General features: G+C 35.2%; 1 protein-coding gene and 1 long non-coding RNA gene across 2 annotated transcripts in view; one reads left to right on the forward strand and one right to left on the reverse strand.

The window, feature by feature from the left end:
- LOC102616551 (wall-associated receptor kinase 2-like) overlaps window positions 1-21921 on the forward strand; it is an 82593-nt gene that overhangs the window by 15665 nt on the left and 45007 nt on the right. The gene's annotated exons all lie outside the window — the stretch shown is intronic.
- On the reverse strand, window positions 2533-4654 carry LOC102617446 (uncharacterized). Its single transcript, XR_008053645.1, has 3 exons — window positions 4076-4654; window positions 3734-3797; window positions 2533-2771 (listed from the first exon to the last, which is right to left on the reverse strand). It is a non-coding gene; the product is annotated as an uncharacterized LOC102617446 (long non-coding RNA).

Raw genomic sequence — 21921 nt, forward strand, 5'->3', positions numbered from 1 at the left:
ATCATAGATTGGTTTTTTTTTGTTTGAAAATGAAAATGGGCTGAAGTGTTGGAGAACAGTTGGCATTGTGTTGTTCATAAAAAAAAAAGATATCAAATTGTTGATGTATTAGAGAAGATGCATGTTGTTTGTTACTTTCAGACCGTAGCTATTTGGATTTTTCAAGTTAAGAGCTAATCATAACATATGTGTTGGAAATTAGTGATTTTTATGTGACTTCTTTGTCAAATGAAAATGGGTTAGCACTGTTATGAAGAATATGGATGCTATTTGGAGGAATTAACTTCTTAACATGTGCTTGAACTAAAAATACCAATGCATATTAGAAATTAGTGAAGTTATATGCATTAATAATATTGGAAATAAGGGTTTGTTTGTGATGCTTTAAAGAAGCTGAAAAGGATATTGCTTGTGCTCCTTAATATGGAGAATTTTTAGTTGCTTGATAAAAAAAGCATTAGTGACAAATAAAATGAAGAAATTTTGGATGATGTTTGTGTAAAAGATTTAAATTATTTGTTTTATTGAAGCTGTACTGTGTTTTTATTTGTGATTTAACCATTAAAACGGCTCTGTAACATTGATTAGAGGCTGCATGCGCTCTTTTTATAAAAAAAGTAGTGGCATTCCTAAGTGGAGTAATGAGATGCTAAGATGGGAATGTATGAATATTTAATTTTGTTCTTGCTTTAAACTATGACTATAAATCCTAAGTCTTCTAAAATGAAACTCAATTATGCTTTTAAGATGTAAAAAGGCATCATTGCCATTTTTAAGTGACTTTGATAATGCTTCAAATGGAAGTTCGCATTGGTTTGTCAAAATCTTTTGTTAAGCAGGGTGAAATGATTCAATTTGCATTGAATATGCGAAAGTTTCTAAGCGAATAACTTGTGGTCTCATGTTATTTTTTTTCAGATGATGCTCTAGTGGAGGTCGAAAAGGAAAAGAGAGTCTTTGTTAAAAAAAAAAAAGCAGGGAACAAATATGCCTTTCTATAATTGTCTTCCTTTTAACATGTATGTCAGGATTGGTGTGCATAAATGGCCTTTATTGACTAAATAATATAATCATGAACAAGTAAAAATATAATTTTTTTTAGTACTTTTCCTACTGATCATATGTGAATTGAATCAATTGTGTTGAAAATGTTGATCAAGGCAAAAAAGCTCTCAGCCTTTGCTACATTCGAAAATAGCAAGAAGGAATTTTGTAAGCCCAACTGAAAAAGATTGAGGTAACCTGTCTCTTCTTATTCTAGATTCTTTTTTTTTTTTCTTTGTTTTACTTCCCATTTCATCTTCAGCAAATCTAGTAATTGGCAGGAAATAATTGGAAGGAAAGAAGGCTGAATATGCTGAAAATCTGAAAAATAAGGCAGCTATACGTCACAAAGAAATAGAAGAGAAAAGGGCAACGGTTGAAGTTAGTGGTGGAGATTGAATTTTTAAGTTAAAGGAGATGGTTGAAAAAATCGGTGTAACTAAGAGCATTTTAATGATCAATGGAATTAAACAAATGTTAACAATAGGTTGTTGTCTATTAGATATACCAAATTTGACTTTGAACTGTTGTATTATGTTAAATTTCTAAATTTTATTTCACTGTATAGTATCGCTAGCCCTAGTTTCCCTACGATATTTTTTTTTTACAATTGATGAATATTTGATGTCAAATTTTTATTTCCCAAGAGTGGTAAAGTGTAATGATTAATTTGATATTTAGTACTACTAAATTTTTAAATTTTAGTTCACTGTATACTATCGCTAGCCCTAGTTTCCTAGTAATTTTTTTTACTTTTAACAATTGATGAATATTTGATGTCAAATCTTTGTTTCCCAAGTGTGTTAAAGTGTGATGATTAATTTGATAGTTAGCACTAAGGCTGTTTAGGTCTTTTCTCAAATCAAGGGTAATTTTTACATATCACTAGTCAACTAACATTCAAGGAAACTGAGTACAGACAGTAGGGGAGGTCTCTGTAATTATGGTTATACTTTCTATTTAAGTGTCAATACGTCAAACCTCCGGGGAGGTCCCTAAAAATTATCCAAAAGAAATCGAGACTTTGAGCTGGTTTGGAACAAATTATATTTTCAATTGAAATTGAAAAGAAGAAAAAAAATATATATATAAGAGAGGTTTTATAAGATTAATGAAGGGGTTCCAATAATCCAATATTTTCACAATTTTTTCTTTTAAGTTTTATTCATCACCCCATAGGCCCAATTTATTTTCGTTATTATGTAGGTGTGGTGTTACTAGAAATCAAATGTTGCCTTTTTTTCCTCTCCTCTCCTCACTTATGGTGGAATGTGGAGAATTAAACAAAACCAATATCCTAATATATAATTAATATTTTGAAATGACCCGCCCCGAATCCCCCCAAGCGAGTCTATCTAGTCTCATCAAAACAGACTTGATAAAAATTCTATTAGTAAAGATTCTGCCGAAAATTCGGCAGAATCTCCTTTATATATATAACACTCCCAATACAATTCAATATACAACAAACTCCAGTGATTAACATCCTCAACCAAAATGCTGAGTTTTATATCTCCAGAATCTCAAAAGATAATATTATAACTAATATTAATATCTCAGTTTATTCTTAATCCCAAAAGAATAGTATAACAAAATTATACAATCCCAACAGAACGAGATAACCAAGATGTCCTAACAAAAACATTTATATCTTCTAACACCATCACGTGGCCAAGACTCAAAATATATTTACAGTCGCTGGGTCGGTCTGGTGTACCTGCAACCTCCTGGTGAGGGGGGGAAAATATAATAAAAACGGGGTGAGTTTAAAACTTAGTGAGATCAGTGAGTGGATAGTAGTTTTGAAACTTAATTCTTACTTTAAAAGAAATAATCATATCATTTCCAAACACGATTTCATTAAACCATAAGCGAGAAACCAGTAATAAATCATTAAACATTTAAATCAGATTACTAACCATGGAAATCATATCACAATATCATATAGAATTCACAAATCTGAAAATCATCACCAAACAAGTACCCAGGGAAATAATCTCGTCATATCCGAACCTCAACGGACGGGCAATGATGTACTATCTGGGTAACGTCACGCCCCGGAGCTACACGGATAGATAGGGAAATCTCATATCTCATCATATCTGTGTATGCATAATCTAGTCCCCAAGGGACAAAAGCGCCCAAGCACACGGCCCAAAGCCTCTGTGTGTACTCAGACGGGCCCCAAAGGCCTATATCTCATTTGTATCATATGTATTATTTGTATCTCAATATCTGTCTGTATCTCATATCAGTATATCTGTAATCATCATACCGCATGCATATGGCCCCAAAAGGCAAAAGCGCCCAAACACACGGCCTAAAGCCTCTATGTGTGTTTAGACGAGCCCCAAAGGCCTCTCATCTCATCTCATCTGTATCACTGTATCTGGAGGGAAGGGTACTGTCTAATGATTTCAAAAACAATCATTATAATCATTCACATACCTCTTAACCATATTTTAAATCATACCACATTTGAATCCACTTTTCTTATCTTTAAAATACTATCATGCTTATTCAAAGTCGATACGCAAAATCATTAACCAAACATTTTAATAAAATATCAATGCGTGAATAAAATCCATTTCGAGAAATCATTAAATCAGAACATTTAAAATACTTATTTCGCAAACATGCTTTACTATCATCGCTAACTATGAAAATAAGTTTTGTATATTCCACTCACAGTGACGGTGTTCACGGTCGGTTATCGTCCACGTCCGCGGACCGATTCTCGCTCGCAAATCCTCCTAAATTAAGGAAACGACATAATTATTTTCCGTAAATCGGAATTATGACTAAATTTTATGCAATAAACTCGAAACAAACATCTATCCATAATTTACAACTCCTGTGTCCATAAAATTTCTAAAATGCCCTTTAGTCCGTAGATCATTAACATGCTCTGAAATCGTAAATCACCGAATTACCCTCGGAATCGTAATTACACCCAATCCTCAATTCTAGGAATTACTAAAATATCCACAGGCTCAGAAATTACAAAATTGCCCTCATAGTGTGAAATTACCAAAATGCCCTTGCCGATCAACGGTCACCGGAATTTGGTCAACACTGGCTAGGAAGCTCAAATCTTAAAGTTCCAATCACGCTGAGTTCAATGGTACCGACGGTGAGCTCCAACGCGCGGCAACGACGCCGGAATCTAGCTCGGCAGCCGTGAATTCCAAGAATCGACCGGCGGCAAAACAGTGACTCTCGGTGCCTATGAATGGTCGGAAATGGAAGAGGGAATCGTGGGGAACAAAATCCAACTGGTGGTATCACCCAAAACCGGCGAAAATCCCGGCGGAGTAAAGTGAAACAGTCGCGGGTTTCAAGCTTCGATCTCCGGTGTTCCGGTTGGTTTTCGGCGGAGAGGATGGCATGGGAACGACGGTCGGCTTCTAAGCTTCAGATTGGTACCAAGCTCGGCCAAAACGGTGGCCGGAAATGGGAGATATGGCCGGGTCACGTTCGCAGGTCGGGTCGGGTTTTTTCGGGTCTGTAGTTGGGTTGGTTTGGCAGCTTCTCTCTCACTCTCTGTTACACGTGCATATGTTTCCTTTGTTTCTAGCTTATTCTTTTACTTATAAAATCCTTAACCGCCTCATTTTCATTTTAAATTCACATATGTTACATATTTATTAACAGATTTCAGAAAAAATTAATATTTTAAAATATTGCAAACTGCCAAAAAGTCAAACTTTTATTTGCTACATAAATATAATCTATTTTAGATATCAATATCAAATTTGTTAGGTTAAATTCTAGGTTCAAATCTTAGCAGGCAGAAGTTTGAGTTAAATTGGTAAAGGAATTATTTTCTAATTAATTTCTTCTTTTTGATTTTGAAAAAAACATTCGAGAGAAAGAGAGGAAGTTGAAACTGAAGCCGAATCAACTGGAGCAGCATCAAGCATCTTTTGAAATTCTTCTACATGCTGCTTTTTTTCAGCTTTTGTTTTCAAATGTTATTGAGGGCAAATAAAGTCTGTATGCTTGATATTGAACATAATTTTTAACAAATAAAAACTAACACTGACGTTGTGCCAAAGAATTTGTTTCTAGCTTAACTGGGCCCATTTAGGATAGCTAAGATAGCTGCGCTGCCAAACAGGGCTTTGATTTCATTGCTATAAGTATTTATCAAGTATTTTTAATAGATTTTTTTGGGTGGGCTGAATGGTTAAGTAAATTAATTAAATGGTTTAAATAAGGATATTTTTTTATATTTTAAAAAATGTACGTATTAAAATTTTATATATTAAAATACAAAATAATAGAATGTTTAGAATAATTTTTAGACAGCAAGCAGCCCTACTCATTTTATTAATCAAGACTTAAGTGTCACTAAACTAAACCTCCATATTCCAAATCTATAGAAAAAAAACGAGAAAAGGTACCGAATGCAAGCGATCTGCTGTTCATCAATATTATCTGGTGCTGTTGCAGATCATTTTGTTATTCTGGTCCATCAAAGCATCAAAACAATTTGTCTGTGAAAACGATTGTGGAAACGTGTAGATGATATTCCCCTTTGGAATTGGAGAAGGGTGCCACTTTGGTAAGAGTTATCACGTAATATTCACTCTTCTGGCTCTCCCAAAGCTTTTCATCCTAGTATCAAGACGGAATATCGTACCGTTACTCCGTAACTAAAAATGGAGCAACATTCCTATAGTTTCTATACACAGTGCTATTGCCACAAGCAATAATATTGCTAGAGCAGTCAATATATATGGTAGCCCTTTTACCTTTCCCTGGGGGCTCAATAAATTTACAGCCATAGGCTGTGACAATTATGCAATTAACCTGGACAATGATAATGATTCAGCTGTGCCTGTATGTCTGCACTTGCGATCCTTCTCAGAAAAGTGGTTGCTTTATTTGTTCAGAGTAAAATTTGGAATGTAAAAAATTCCATCCAAAACTTTATCATCGAACAATTTGTATGAATTCCTGTAAGGAATACGTTGGCATATCACAGAAGCCCAATTACAAATACATCCGCAAAATATCTACCAAAGATATTTCAGCAAGCTTGTCAAGTAGTGGGACAGGGAATGGCTCTCTGTTCCTGGGGCATGAATTGACGTCCAGCCCATCGTCCCCCTTTGCCTCCCCACCATACAAATAACAAATGAAAATTAGGCCAATTAAATTAAAGGCAAGACGGGATGGAAATATGGAATCGTTGATTATTATACCCATGACCCCTCTAATTAATGGTTCTTTCCCTTCGATATTATTGTACGTGTTTGGAAGGAAACCTCCTCTATCTTTTTTTCCAATTAAGACTATTGAATGTCCAATTAATGTAAATTGTTTTTGAACGTGTAGAGGATAACATGACAATGCGGAGACATTTAAAGTTGATTGACAGAATGAACAAAATATCCTAAATAATGAGGCTAATTGAAAAATTTTTAAATTAACAAAACTAGAGTTTTAGATCTTTTTATATAATAACTTTAAATATAATAAAATTCTCTTAATCTGAATAAAAAATCCAAAACAAATAGTGCTCAAATATATTATTTAGGGAAAAAAAGAAATTAGAAAAAATAGAAGAATATCTTAAAAATCGAAAAATGATAAGGAAAGAAATAAATTTTCAGGCTCAAGCAAGGCCCAAAATGGCATAAGCTTTGTCGGCTTGATTTGTCTTCTCGCAAACTTTAAAACGATATATTATACACTCAAAACAGACACATGTAGCCTAAGTTATACCCTTTGGAAAGTACCCTTCTCATCCCACACACCCATCATACAGTAGTCCCTCTCACTTGGAAAAGAACTTGCCCTCGAGTTTGACTTGTACAATGCCTCATCATCTAGATGATATTTAAATAGATTAGCCATATTGAATGTGTAAGAGATCTTCTAGTTGTCCGGCAGTTAGAGCACATAAGCATTATTATTAATCTTCCTTGCCACACGAAACGGTCCATACTTGATGTGGACATGCATCACTTTCCCGTGTCGATGCATGTTCACATCGACCTTGTACATAGCGTTTGCAGCCTCCAAATGAGCTCGTACCTTGACATGAATCTGTAGAGCTCTTTTTACCACATTATTCACTATTTTACTCCCTCCAGTTGCTATGGGCATGATAGCTAAATCATAAACATGGGGTAGGGAACAAGTGTAGACAATCTCAAAAAGGGTCTTACCACCATGTTATTGAAAGCAAACTTGACTTGAGGCAAGATAGTTTCCCAATTCCGTTGCTTGTCACCACAAACATAGTGCAACATGTTAACCAGAGTGCGATTAACCACATCCATTTGACCATTTGTTTGCTAATGAAAAGCACTACTAAATTGTACTGAACTTATCCTAGAGATGATGCCAAAACTTACTGATAAACTTCACATTCATGTCAGAAGTAATAGTCTTTAGCATACCATACAAACTTACCACTTCTTCAGAGAACAAATGCGCAGCTAAAGCAGCATCTTTAGTATTCTTGCAAGCAATAAAATGCATGATCTTTGAAAACCTGTTGATCACAACCTATCAATTTGTTCCCTTAGAATTTCAAGGCATATATAACTAATTAGAATTGAACAGATACCCATCTTGAATAAGGAAATCTTTTACATTTTGATGATTAATGCATCGATCTTAAATATGCGCAAAGTCTTCATCCTTAGCGTACAACTCCTTCAAGCATTCAAAACCAGTACCTTTAATGACGAGAGTAGTAAAGTTGCTTGCCTACTGAGTGCATCTGCTATCTTATTATGTTGCCCAAATTTATACTTAACAATAAAAGTGAACTTTTACGTATAGCGCACCCATCTTGCATGCATCTTGCTCAGATATTGCTGGTTGTTAAAGTACTTGAATGCTTAATGATCACTATAAAGTACGAACTCTTTATGAATCAAGTAATGCTCCTATGACTTCAACACCCTAAGGATTTGATAAAATTCTTAGTCGTAAGTAGACCATTTCTGTTATATTTTATTTAACTTCTCACTCATATACCTAAGTAGTCGTCCCTCTTGAGAAATAACAGCCCAATACTATTACCATAAGCATCACATTCAACCTCAAACAACTTGATGAAGTTTAGTAAGGCTAACACAGGAGTAGTAAAAAAATTCTCTTTTAATAAAACAAAACTGCACTCTGTAATAAGTGGGGCTATGTTACTAAAACTATAAATAAATCTCTTATAAAACATCGTCAACCCATGAAAACTCCTAACTTCACCCACTATCTTCGGCATAGGCCATTCATTAATGGCTTGTATCCTTGACTCAATAACTCGAATCCTATCTACATCAGTTATAAAACTATAAATTCCACATTACTCTACAGAAAGCTACACTTCTTTAGATTAATATAAAGTTTATTTTTTTTTGCAACATCTTTATAATCATTCTCAAATGTTCTAGGTGTGCCACTGCATTAACAGAATAAACTAAGATATTGTCAAAATTCACCACAATAAATTTGCAAGAAAAAGACTTAAGAACTTGATTCATTAAGTGCATAAAAGTGCTTAACACATTAGACAACCGGAATGGCATAAAATACCACTCATACAGCCCTTTTTTTAATTTTAAATGTTGTCTTCCACTCACCATCAGGCCTAATTATGATATTATGATATTATGATATCCATTACACAAATCTATCTTTGAGAAAACCCGAGCATCATTTAGTTGATCTAATAACTCTTAAAACGTGGAATAAGAAATCGATTCTTCACTATAATATGGTTAATTAGCATACTATCTGTATATATATGCCAACTCTCATCCTTTTTCGATACCAACAAAGCTAGTATAGTACATTAACTCATGCTCTCATGAATGAAACCTTTCCCTAACAATTCATCAACCTACCCTTGTAAGATCACATGCTCGTGAGGGCTCATACGATAATGAAGCAAGTTAGGTAAACTCGCACCATATCTCATAAAGGTGGCAGCCCATCCAACAACTTTAATGGTCTAATATCAACAAACTCAATTAATAATGGCTATACTTTTTTCAAGAACAATCTTCACCTTTAATTCTTCTTTTTTCTCTAGCTTCTAGCAATCATCGCAATCATCCTCTTGATGATTTTTAACAACCTTAGTATTCTTCTTGTTGTTCGTTAAAGGCATCAACGAACCTTCTTGTTATTTCACTAAAACTCATACACATTATCCTCTCTTCTATACTGTATCAACATCAAATTACTAAAGTCTACCAAATAATAGATGGCACACATCCATATTCTTTACATCGCTCAACACATCACTCTTATAAATCTTCCCAATGGAGAAAAGAACACGACGGTCCTTTATTACTTGCATTTTTGTCTCTCTATTTATCAATCATATTCTGTTAGATACTGGATTTTTTTGGTTGAAAGTCCTATCATGTCAAATAGCACTTTTGAAAATATGTTCTCGCTATTGCCACTATTAATTATAATGTTGTACACCTTATCGTTGATAGTGCCACATGTTTTAAAAATCTTATTGCGCTGATTATCCTCTTTAAATTTCAATGATAATAAAATCTTCTATATAATACAATTTAGTTTCTCCTTCATTTGCTTTCAACTCTAAAGCTTCTTTGGCATCCCCATTCTCAACGTCGTTCAGCTCTGTCTTGCTGACTTTACCCTCTACTAAATTCAAAATTTTAAAATGATAGTTACTCGATCGATGGCCTAGCTCCCTACACTTCAAACACTTGTCCAGCATAGGCTTCACTATAAGTGATTTTATCTACTATCTCATCTTATATCTCTTGTTTTAATCTGCTAATATATTTCGTAACTATTCAAAATTCTGGCTCATCCATATTATTTTGAGTGTGTAGACAATAAAATTCGTTTATATATTCATTGACACTATGATTTCCTTACCTGCAGTTCTGATATTTAAAACTGCTGCCAGTATTCTACTGGCAGGAAATACTCTCTCATCATCCTCTGCATTCCAGGCCACTATTTGATAAATTTTTTTGCAACTTTTCTTTAATTATGTATGTATTGCCATTATGCAGAAGCTGGACAAGCTTAATTCACTTATCTTGAGGAATCTCCATATACTCGAGAAAATTATCCACTTGTGATATCCAGTCTAAAAATTTTTCAACATGCATCCCACAAAAAAAATTCAGAATATTAACATTAATCTTGTAATCTAAACTCTTTTTGGGCCCCTATCATCCTCCACATATTTTTCTTCTTCTAAATCGTTTCTTAGCTCCTTACGCACGTGTACTGGTATTCATCACGTAGGACCTAAATTTTGAGGTACTACTTCATGATTGATGCCTTGAGGTTTTATTTCATGACCGACCCCTTGAGGTATCTCCATGTAGTTGTAATCTTCAGGTTGTACACCACGATTGACTCTTTGAAGTTCTTCCTCGTGATTAACTTTTTGTTGTTGACCTCTCTTTCTGTTTTTTTTCAAGGAAAACTTAAGACTCATAATTGTCTTGCTCTATCACCACTAATCTCGAGTTATAAGCTTCCTCAATTGCTTCCAAGGTTGCTTCTCTAGCCGCCCGTTTCACAGCCTCCACAGTCTTTGGCTACATCCCTTTGTTAACATGTATGTGTCTATAATAATGATTTTGATGATAACAAACAAGATTAAGAATGATTAAGTTTTTAAAAGCTCAAGTTATTTTTCATACATTTTAAATAAATCATTATTTTCATATAATAAAGGTTTTTTTTTCAAAGAAAACGTGATTTCATGAAATTGGTTGTTTTTCAAGCTCATGGTCTAATTGAAAAAATTTTGAGAACTTTGAAATCAACAAGTATTGCTTAAAATTCTAAAAATGGACTTGTTTGAAAAGTATCATAAAGTTTTGGGCCATAGTACAAGTATATAAAATTTTGGGGCAAAAATATAATTTTAGAAAATAGTTTCATTGTAGCAGTCGCTGTAGCAAATAGCTAGCTGTTTGGAAGATAACAGCTAACTTACATTGAACAAAATTGAAGATTAGTCTTTGGACACTAACGGCAAACCGACTTCTTCAAAATGGTAAATCGACATCTTCTTTGCAAGTTACTAGACGATAATGGCGATCCGACATTTCAATAACGGTGATCTGACAATTTGAAATTCTGTCTAATGGTAACTTGCTCAAGTCAAAACGGCAATCCAACTTCTATTTAACGTCGATCCAACTTCGAGTAAATTATCTCTAACGACTATTCTTCAGCTCAAACTATAAAAAGGCTCATTTAAACACAAATAATAGTGATTCCAACTACTATCAATGAGCCATGTAGATGCTGTGGTTCAAAACGAAAATAGAAGAGTGTGGAGATGTACCAGTATTTATGGCCATCCAAAATTGACCTAAAAGCACCATACTTGAACTCTCTTGAAAAGGTTAGCAGCTCTCTCTTTTCACCCCTGGTGTTGCTTTGGAGACTTCAATGAGATTTTGTATTTGCATGAGAAAAAAAGAGGGAATGATAGAAATCGAAATGTGATAGCTGATTTTAGAGAAGCTGTCCAAGCTTAGAATTTGGTTGATATTGGGTATCACGAGTATCCTTATACATGGTTGAATAGGAGATTTGGCCCTCACCACATAGAAGAGAGGCTAGATAGATTCCTGTGCAACAAGGATTGGTGTGATAATTTTCAAGCGTCAACAATAATTAATCTGGTGAATTGGGTTTCAGATCACTACCCAATTGTTTTTTATTGTAATGAGAGAGGTAGAAACAAAAGCTAGAGGAAACAACATCCCACTCGAGAGCATTACGAAGACACGTGGAGTCCCTATAAAGACTGTAAGAGAATAGTTAGTGAAGAATGGGCTCACTATGGAGAGAAATCTTGGGAGAATCTGGCGCAACAATTCCAAAGGGTAGCTAAAAATTCGTTAGCTCAGCTCAAGTTGTGGAGTAAAGATGAGTTTGAAGGCAAGCAAAAAAAACAAGAAAAGCTTATCAAACAGTTGGAGAACCTCAGACAGAGCAACGATCAAATGAGGGAAGGGCTGAAATTAGAAGAATTGAGAATCAAATTAATAACATGCTGATTGATAAAGAAGTCTATTGGAAGTAAAGATCAAGGGCTGATTTGCTTAGATAGGGAGATAAAAACACCAAGTTCTTCCACTCCAATGCTTCAGATCGGGGGGTAGAAAACAATCAAGGCCAATGGACAGCGAAGCAGGATGAAGTCGAGAGGGAGTTCTGCAATTAGTTCCGAAGCTTATTGACATCATCCAGCCCAACCTACAACCAAATTTAAGCTGCCTTAGAGAAACTTCCAGCAAAAGTCACCCCAGAGATAAACGCCTATCTGGAAGAGCCTTTCAGTCTTGAGGAGATTGTCAAATCTCTATCTCAGATGCCGCCCACAAAAGCTCCAGGCCCTGATGGACTTCCTGCTGCTTTTTTCCAAAAGCACTGGAAATCAGTTCATAAAGGAGTGGAAGAGACTTGTTTATACATCCTTAATGAGCAAGGTAACCTCGCTCCTCTAAATCATACTTTCATTGCTCTTATTCCTAAGACAAACAAGCTAAGGAAAGTCTCTGAGTTTAGGCTAATCAGTCTCTGCAATGTAGTGTACATAATAGTTGCCAAAGTTATTGCAAATAGACTGAAACCAATACTCTCCCAAATTATCTTCCCCACCCAGAATGCCTTTATTCTAAATCGGATAATTACGGACAATGTGATAATTGGCTATGAATGCATGCATAAGATCAGAAGCAGTAGAGGGAAAAGGAAGGGTTTGGTAGCTCTAAAGTTGGATATGAGTAAGGCATACGATAGGATTGAGTGGCCTTTTCTGAAGCTCACAATGGCTAAGCTCGGCTTCTCTCAAAAGTGGGCAAAGTTGATAATGAACTACATACAACAGCCACCTTCTCAGTCTTAATCAACGGCAGTCCCAAAGGTTTTATCCAACCTGAGAGAGGTCTGAGATAGGGTTGTCCCCTTTCCTATTATTTATTTATTTTGTGTGCTGAGGTTTTCTCAAATTTATTGCTCCAAGCAGGGAAAAATCAGCTGATCAGGGGCTTGAGGTTTGCCAAAGAAGTCACAATTTCTCACATACTGTTTGTATATGATAGCCTTATCTTCTCAAGGGCTACAAAATCCGATTGCAGGCACTTGAAGAGAATATTTGACTGTTATGCTAAAGCCTCTGGGCAGATCTTTAATTTTGAAAAGTCATCTATGGTGTTTAGTGGCAAAGTGCCGAACAACCAGATTACAGCAATCAAAGATATCCTCAACTTAAAGGTAGTCTCCAGCCATGAAAAATATCTCGGCCGCCTATCCATGATAGGCAGAAAGAAAACCAATTTTTTCAAGGACATCAAGCTGAAAATCCTGAGTAAAATTTCAAGCTGGTATCACAAGATGTTCTCAAGTGGTGGGAATGAAACTCTTATTAAAGCGGTAGCCCAAGCAGTCCCAGCCTATGCCATGAGCACATTCAAGCTTCCAAAGAGCTTATGTGAAGACATACAAAGAGCCATTGCAAAGTTCTGGTGGGGATTTAAGGAGGAAAAACAAGGCATCCATTGGGCAAAATGGAGCAGACTCAGCCGTGCAAAGAGTAGAGGGGGTATGGGATTTAGAGATCTCTTCAGCTTTAATCAAGCTTTGGTGGCCAAACAAGGCTAGAGGTTGATGCAGTATCCTAACTCTCTGGTTTCCAAAGTGCTGCAGGCACGATATTACAAAAACTCCACCTTCTTAAATGCAAGCATATGATCCAACCCATCTTATATATGGAGGAGTATCATATGGGGGCGGCAAATCATCAAGGAATGAGCTAGATGGAGAATAGGTAATGGTAAAAATATTCGGATTTACAAGATTGCTGGATTCCAAGACCAACCTCTTTCAAGCCGATATCTCCACCAAGCTTGTCTACAGATGCTATCGTGGCAGACTTGATAAACGCAGAAAACCAATGGGATGTGGAAACATTAAACCAGCACTTCATGCCATCAGATGCCGATTTGATCTTGAAGATCCATCTACCACATAGGCAATCCGAGGATGAATTAATGTGGCATTTTGATAAGAAATGAGATTATTCAGTGAAAAACGGCTACCAAATAGCTTTAAAAATAAATCTTCCAGAAGAGCCTGGCTGCTCAGGAAGCAATTCAAACCAATGGAAAGGAATATGGTCTCTTGCTTTGCCCGAAAAGATTAAAATTTTCTTATGGAGAGCTTCAAATAACCTGCTACCAACAGCTGAGAATTTGTGGAGGAGAAAAATCATTCAAGATCCAATTTTTCAAAGGTGCAGAAGGTCCATTGAATCAATAAGTCATGCGCTCCTAATCTGTAAACCAGCAAAGAAAATCTGGAACCATGCCCCTTTTCCAGTGAACAAATATGAATTTTATTCCCAGGACATCTTCACTATCATCCAGGACATGAGCATCAGATTTAGGAAGGCTGATATAGAGCTAATGGCAGCATACTTGTGGGTTTCATGGTATGCAAGAAACAAGTTCTTGTTCGATGGGAAGAACCTGAAGCCAAGCATCTTAACAGCTAAGGCATAATCAACAGTGGAAGCATACCAGAGAGTAAGGAAGATAGGGCTTTCTCATATTAGCAATACCATCAATAAGAAGCAGGAAAGATAGATCCCCCTCCAGACAACTCTTTCAAAGTCAACGTTGACGCAGCCATAAACAGCAAGAACCAAACAGTGGGCATATGTGCAGTTATCAGGGATTCAAAAGGCATTGTGATAGTAGCAGGCATCCAGCAGACCACGCTAAAAGGAGAAGTCAGCTTTGCCAAAGCAGAGGCTATGAGGTGGGGTTTGCAGATTGCAAAGGAAGCAGCCTTATCGAATCTAATAGTTGAGACAGATTGTCAAGAGGTGGTTGAGTTGGTTAACAACACAAAGGGCAGCAAAACTGAAATTTTCTGGATTGTGTCTGATATCCAAGACCAGAGAAAGTATTTCCAGAAGACTACAGTGCAATATGTTCCTAGATATTGTAATGCTTATGCCCATTCCTTAGCAAAATTTGGGTTAGGAAGAAAAACATCTGCGATCTAGTTTTATCCATTACCAGCAGAGATAATGAATGTATTTGACAGTGTTGTTTGAAGTAATGAAAGTCTTTACTTTCTTTTAAAAAAAAAAACTACTATCATTGAGCAAACTATTGAGCATACAACTTTCATTGAGTTTTAAATTCTTATATTCATCTCATTTACTAACATTTTAAGATTTCATTTGTAATCGAACACAATGTGTGAGAGGGATTTATTTGTAATCCCTTTTGTAAAATTAAGTTGAGAGGTTATAAGTATTGGGATACACTTGGGTTAAGAAATTGGGGATAATCTCTTGTTATAAAGGTCTATTGGTATCTTGGAAGTCAATTGTAAAAAGTTATTGAAGCCTTGGAGGCTTACTTAGTGAAATCTTCAAGTCCGATGAGCTTAGAGGCGTGGACATAGGCACGGGTGGCCAAACCAAGTAAAAATCACGTGTTTGCTCTCTCTTACCCTATTTCCTTATTTTTTATTACACATTAATTTGTTTATTTCAAATTTGATTGCCTTGTTTAAATTGCATTAAGTTTCTTAGTTGCTTAAATTTTTTAGAAACTCAATTCACCATCCCTTTTGGGTTGTCTAGTTAGTATTTCACCATTGATTATCGTCTTCCGGGCAATTGCTCCTATGATCGTGTGGTTGCACCATAATGATAAGCGAACTTGCTTTGATACTAATTAAAGATGCGGAAATGTTTAAATTTGATTGATAGAAGAAACAAAAGTTTCTAAATGATAAAATTTAAATGTCTGAAATTAATAAAATTAGGGTTTTGGGCCCCTTTATATAATAATCCAAAAAATTTTGAATTTACCAAATAGGTAAATCTAAAAAATTATTTTATAATAAAATTCTCCTAATCTGAATAAAAAAATCTAAAACAAATGGTGCCCAAATCTAAGATCTTAAAAAAAGATAAAAATCATAAAAGAAATAGAAAAAAAATAAGAAAATATCTTAAAACTAAAAAAACGACAAGGAAAGAAATGGATTTTTAGGCTCAAACACTGCCCATGCAACAATTCTAGTTTTGATTCGTCTCGTCACAAGCTTCAAAATAATATATAATAGGCCTAATATCTCATTCGTCCTATGCATCCATCCTACATCATAACAGCTTGAAGACTTGGGAGGGCCAACTTAATTCAAAGTCAAGACTAGCTTATTACCTTGCGGGATTTTTAATTGTGAGGGGAAAAAACTGTTGAAAGATGTTGGGTTTAAAGTTTATAAAACTTTAATTATTTCATAAAATTGTTTTATTTTTTATTCGTCATCACGTTGGGATTATCCCCAATGGCCAATTTTATTTTCATTTTTTATAGGTCAATAAATGCTACTAGAACTTGATTATTACCTCTCTTTTTCTCATTTATTGATGACTATGAAGAATTAGATAAAACTCATAAATGACCTAAAATATATAATGAATATTTAGATTTTGTTTCATATCCATACGATATCTGGGAGTATGACATAGTCTCCAAAAATAGCCAAACATTTCACATCTATCACAAGTGCTTTCTTGAATATTATCTTGTGGCAGGTGTTTCATCCTCAATTTTTTTCCTTTTCTATGGTTCTTATAACCACCGTGAGGTCGACAATAATTTTTTTTTTCATGACCTCAATCTTAATAATAGCCATGACCACAACCATGACTACATCTACGGGCATAGTTATGCCCACGACCATGCCCATTTTCATCATGATCACATAGACAACATTTGCTCCAAGAACTTGTTTTGTATCAATAGGATGGGCTTAATAATTGAATATTCTTTTCTACCAAAAGAAGGCATGCAATCAAATCAGAATATTTTGTATACCGACGAGCTCTATATTGTTGTTATAGAACTGTATTGGAAGGATGAAATTTTATAATTTTTTTTCAACATATCCCCATCAGTAATATTTTCCCCACATAGTTTTAATTATTAAGTAATTTTGTACAATGTAGAATTATATGTGTTGGAGAAAAATCAGTTTTTTAAATTTTTATAAAACATTTTAAGATCGCTCTCATACAATATATAAGAATTTGTAATCTAGAAATCGTACCTTGAAAATCCGATTTTGCTTTTTCCACTGAATTGATTTAGGCTCCCAGATCACGATCCGTCACCACCACTCCTGTTAGATCACGATCCGTCACCACCACGCTTGTTAGATCACGAACTGTTACCAATGATCTTCCAGGTTATGATTCAGGTTTGATCTGCACTTGACGTGTGGGTGCCTTTATCACTACCAAAGCAGCTAGCACGAGAAAATTTTTCTCTCAACAACAGAGAGAAAAATCTTTTTCTCTGATCTGTATAAAGTAGCTGCTCCCCTTTTCTTTAGAGAAAATAAACCTTTTTATATCTCCCTTTAGTGAAAACCCTAGACTCCAAATAATGAAAATCAAAACTCACGTTACTTGCTTTTTCTATAGGGGATCCACCTTGTAAAATAACATAAGGCCCCTTACACACAAGCTAATAAAATAGAGCCTCCCACTAAATGATATATTTAGGTTTTTTACCCAAATAACTAGTTATCTTTTTTATTAATCCAGTAGTGGTGCAGTCAATTAAATGAGCTAACCAGGGGATCATTTGGGAACATACAATAGTGGCTATAACAATTAAGCATGTAATTAAAATAGCCTAATTTTTTAATTCCAAATCTACTCCACTAAAAGATTGGAATTGACCTCCATAATTGTATGCTCGAATAATAATTCGCCCCAATCCACATTGATTTCTTTACTGCACAATCCTTTGTACCACATCATTAATTAAATCGATATCTCAACTGTCCAATCAATTTAATTACATCTTGTTCCTTGATACTTACTGGTTTTCTCTAATGATCATTTTCAACATACTAAATATGTTGACACACTCTGGCTACAGAATTCTATGATCAAGTACCGAAAACCCATCAAGAGATGTGTTGTACAAATTATTGTTAATTCATAACTCCAATCCACATAATTGCTCCCACCAAGATACCGGGTAATCTTGACCACAAGTATTTGTCGTACCCATTGGTAACTCAAATGGAATAACAATTACAATCATGAAATCGTAATTAACTCAAGATTAAGATTACAGTAAAATCAATGCCTATGAGATTTAATAAGTATGACAGTTATTACAAAGTTAATTAAATCTCATATGTGATCATGTTCAATGTAGTCGTACTACATCAATAAATTCATACATGATTAAGACAAACCATTCAATGAATTCATTACAGTCTATACCTAAATAAAGTGTCCAACTTTATTTATCAACTGCGAACTAAATTTATTTAATCATAAGATAACTTGTATTTATGTCTTCTGTGAATCCACATAGTGATCACATAAATACATATACTATGATTAAATAGATTTTAATCAAAATATTAATTCAATTAAGATATTTGAATAAAATACCTCATTTATTTTATTAATTAGAAAAATTATTTATTACAATTAAATAAACACATATGTTTTTAAAGAGCACATTTTCCCAACAATCTCCTAATAGCTCTCAAAGCATATTTGGCATCTCACGCATGCCCATGGATTCTAAGTGCAAGTTAAAAGGTTTCCCAGGTATGGCCTTAGTAAAAGGATTTGCCAAGTTTTGCTCTGACGCAATCTGAGTAACCTCCACATCACCTCTCTGCACTATATCCCTTATAAGATGATACTTCATCTCAATATGTTTTTGTTTCTTGTGGTTCCTTGGTTCCTTAAATTGAGCTACTGTACCACTATTATCGCAAAGTAGTTTAAGGGGTGCAGTTACAACAAGTACCACCTCAAGATCTTGTAGGAACTTGCGGAGCCATACAACTTCTTTTGCAGCTTCGGATGCAGCCATATATTCAGCTTCAGTTGTGGGGTCTGCGATACAAGATTGTTTCACACTCCTCCAACTAATAGCTCCACTTCCCAATGTAAACACATAGCCGGAAGTTGATTTTCTGGAATCCTTATCTGACATAAAGTCAGAATCAGTATAACCCATTGGAATGAGTTCATCACCAGAATACACAAGCATATAATTTTTAATTCTTTTCAGATACTTCATTATATGCTTGACCGCAGACTAGTGTTTAGGTCCAGGATTAGATTGATATCTACTAACCATCCTTATTGCAAAACAGATGTCTGGCCTAGTGCAAAGCATGGCATACATGAGACTTCCCACAGCTTCTGCATAGGGAGCTTGTCTCATTTTCTCTATCTCTTCAGATGTTTTAGGTGATTGATCCTTAGAGAATGTAATTCCATGTCTGAATGGTAATAAACCAGTCTTGGAATTTTCCATGCTAAATCTAGCTAATATCTTATCGATATAGACCGCTTGAGACAAGGCTAAAGTTTTATTCTTCCGGTCTCGTACTAACTTGATACCAAGAATATAACTTGCCTCTCCTAGGTCTTTTATATCAAATTGTTTTGCTAACCAACTCTTTGTTGTAGTCAATACTCCTATATCATTTCCAATTAGGAGAATATCGTCTACATAAAGATTAGGAAGGCTACATATTTTTCTTGAATCTTCTTGTACACACATGGTTCATCAATGTTCTGAATGAATCCAAACGATTTAATCGCTTGATCAAATATGATGTTCCATGATCGGGATGCTTGCTTCAATCTATAAATGGATCTCTGCAACTTACATACCATGTGTTCTTGGCCTTTTTGTATAAATCCATCTGGTTGCTGCATATAGATGTTTTTTTCAAGATGCCCGTTAAGAAAGGCAGTCTTGACATCCATTTACCAAATTTCATAATCTAGCACTGCAGCAATGGAGAGCAGAATCCTGATGGATTTAAGCATAGCAACCGGAGAAAAAGTTTCCTCATAATCGATTCCCTTTTTCTGAGTAAACCTTTTGGCTACCAATCTTACTTTAAATGTTTCCACCCTTCCGTCTACTTCTCTTTTTCTCTTGTAGATCCACTTGCACCCTATAGGTTTTACCCCATTTGGTGCCTCAACAAGTTCCCAGACTTTATTGGAATACATAGATTCCATTTCTTGATTCATGGCCTTTTTCCAAAATTCAACATCTCTATCTATTAGAGCTTCATTGTAACTAGTGAGATCTTGTACATGTTCATATGAGATAGCCGTATAGGTTGCTCCCAAAAGTATGTATCTCATAGGTAACCTCGTTACCCTCCCACTACGACGAGGTTCTAAAAGTGATGGTTGTTCAGGGATAATCCTGTATTGATCATCTGGTTGTTGATGTTCTTCCTGTTCTGTAACAGGCGTTGAAAGCTGAGCATCAACTTGATCACCTGACAGTTCTTCAAGTATTACCTTACTCTTAGGTTTAAAGTTATTCATATAGTCTTCCTCGAGGGAAGTGAAATGTGTGCTCACGATCACTTTCCTATCTTGATGACTATAAAATAAACCTCCCCTTGTTCCTTTGGGATACCCCACAAACATACAAACCTCAGAACGTGAATCCATTTTGTCTGCCTTTGGTTTTAGTACATGTGCTGGTGATCCCTAAATACGAACATGTCGTAAACTTGGTTTGCGACCTGACCATAATTCTATTAGAGTTTTAGGCACTAACTTAGATGGAACTAAGTTCAAGAGGTAAACTGCAGTTTCTAGTGCTAGTCCCCAAAAAGAGATTGGTAATAACGAATAACTAAGCATAGATCTCACCATATCCAAAAGAGTTCTATTTCTTCTTTCAGCCACCCCATTTTGTTGTGGTGTTCCCGGGGCAATCAACTGAGATATAATCTCATTTTCAACCAGATACTCTTTGAAATCTCCTGAGAGAAATTCACCACCTCGATCAAATCGAAGTTTCTTTATGTTCTTATCTAATTGCTTTTCTGTCTCAGCCTTATACTCTTTGAATTTCTCAAGAGCTTCAGACTTGTGATGCATCAGATAAACATAATCGTATCTCGAGTAATCATCAGTGAAAGTGATGAAATACTCATAACCTCCTTGAGCTTGTACATTGATTGGTCCATATACATCTGTATGAACTAATTCAAGTGGTACTGTTGCACGTACTCCTTTGGCCGAGAATGGCCTTTTGGTCATTTTCCCTTCTAAATAGGATTCACAGAGTGGAAATGATTCATTTTCTAATGGACCCAAAATCCCATCTTTGATCATTCTCTGTATCCTATTTTGGTTTATATGACCCAAACGTAAATGCCAGAGGTAATATTGGTTGGAAGAAATATTTATTTTCTTAGATAAATGTGTATGCTCATCATTATTTATCACTGTGTCGTACATAAAATGGATCATTGGACTTAAATGATATAAATTATCTTCCAATGTACCAGAACAAATAAGTCTTTTATTATAAAAAATAGAAACAGAGGATCCAAAATTTACAGTGTACCATTGCTTTGACAAACAAGCTACTGAAATTAAATTCCTCTTTATGTCTGGAACATAAAGACAATTATTGAAAATTAAAGTCTCATTATTAAAAGATAATAAAACAGATCCGGTCTTCACTGCTGACACGAACTATCCTGTCCCTAACTGCAGCTTGACGCTTCCTTCACTTATTTTCCTGGTTTCCTGAAACCAATAAAGTGAATTACAAATATGATTAGTTGCTCCTGAATCCAACACCCAAGTGTCAATAGGATTCTGAACTAAACATGCCTCAATTACAAAAAGATTTCCCATACCTGATTTCACAATCGTAGGGCAATCCTTTTTCCAGTGACCTTTCTGTCCACACTTGAAGCATTTGCCTTTTGGAATTGACCTCCATAATTGTATGCTCGAATAATAATTCGTCCTAAGCCATATTGATTTCTTTACTG

Source organism: Citrus sinensis, chromosome 3 (genome assembly GCF_022201045.2).
Source record: "Citrus sinensis cultivar Valencia sweet orange chromosome 3, DVS_A1.0, whole genome shotgun sequence".
In the NCBI taxonomy this organism is placed as follows: Eukaryota; Viridiplantae; Streptophyta; class Magnoliopsida; order Sapindales; family Rutaceae; genus Citrus; species Citrus sinensis.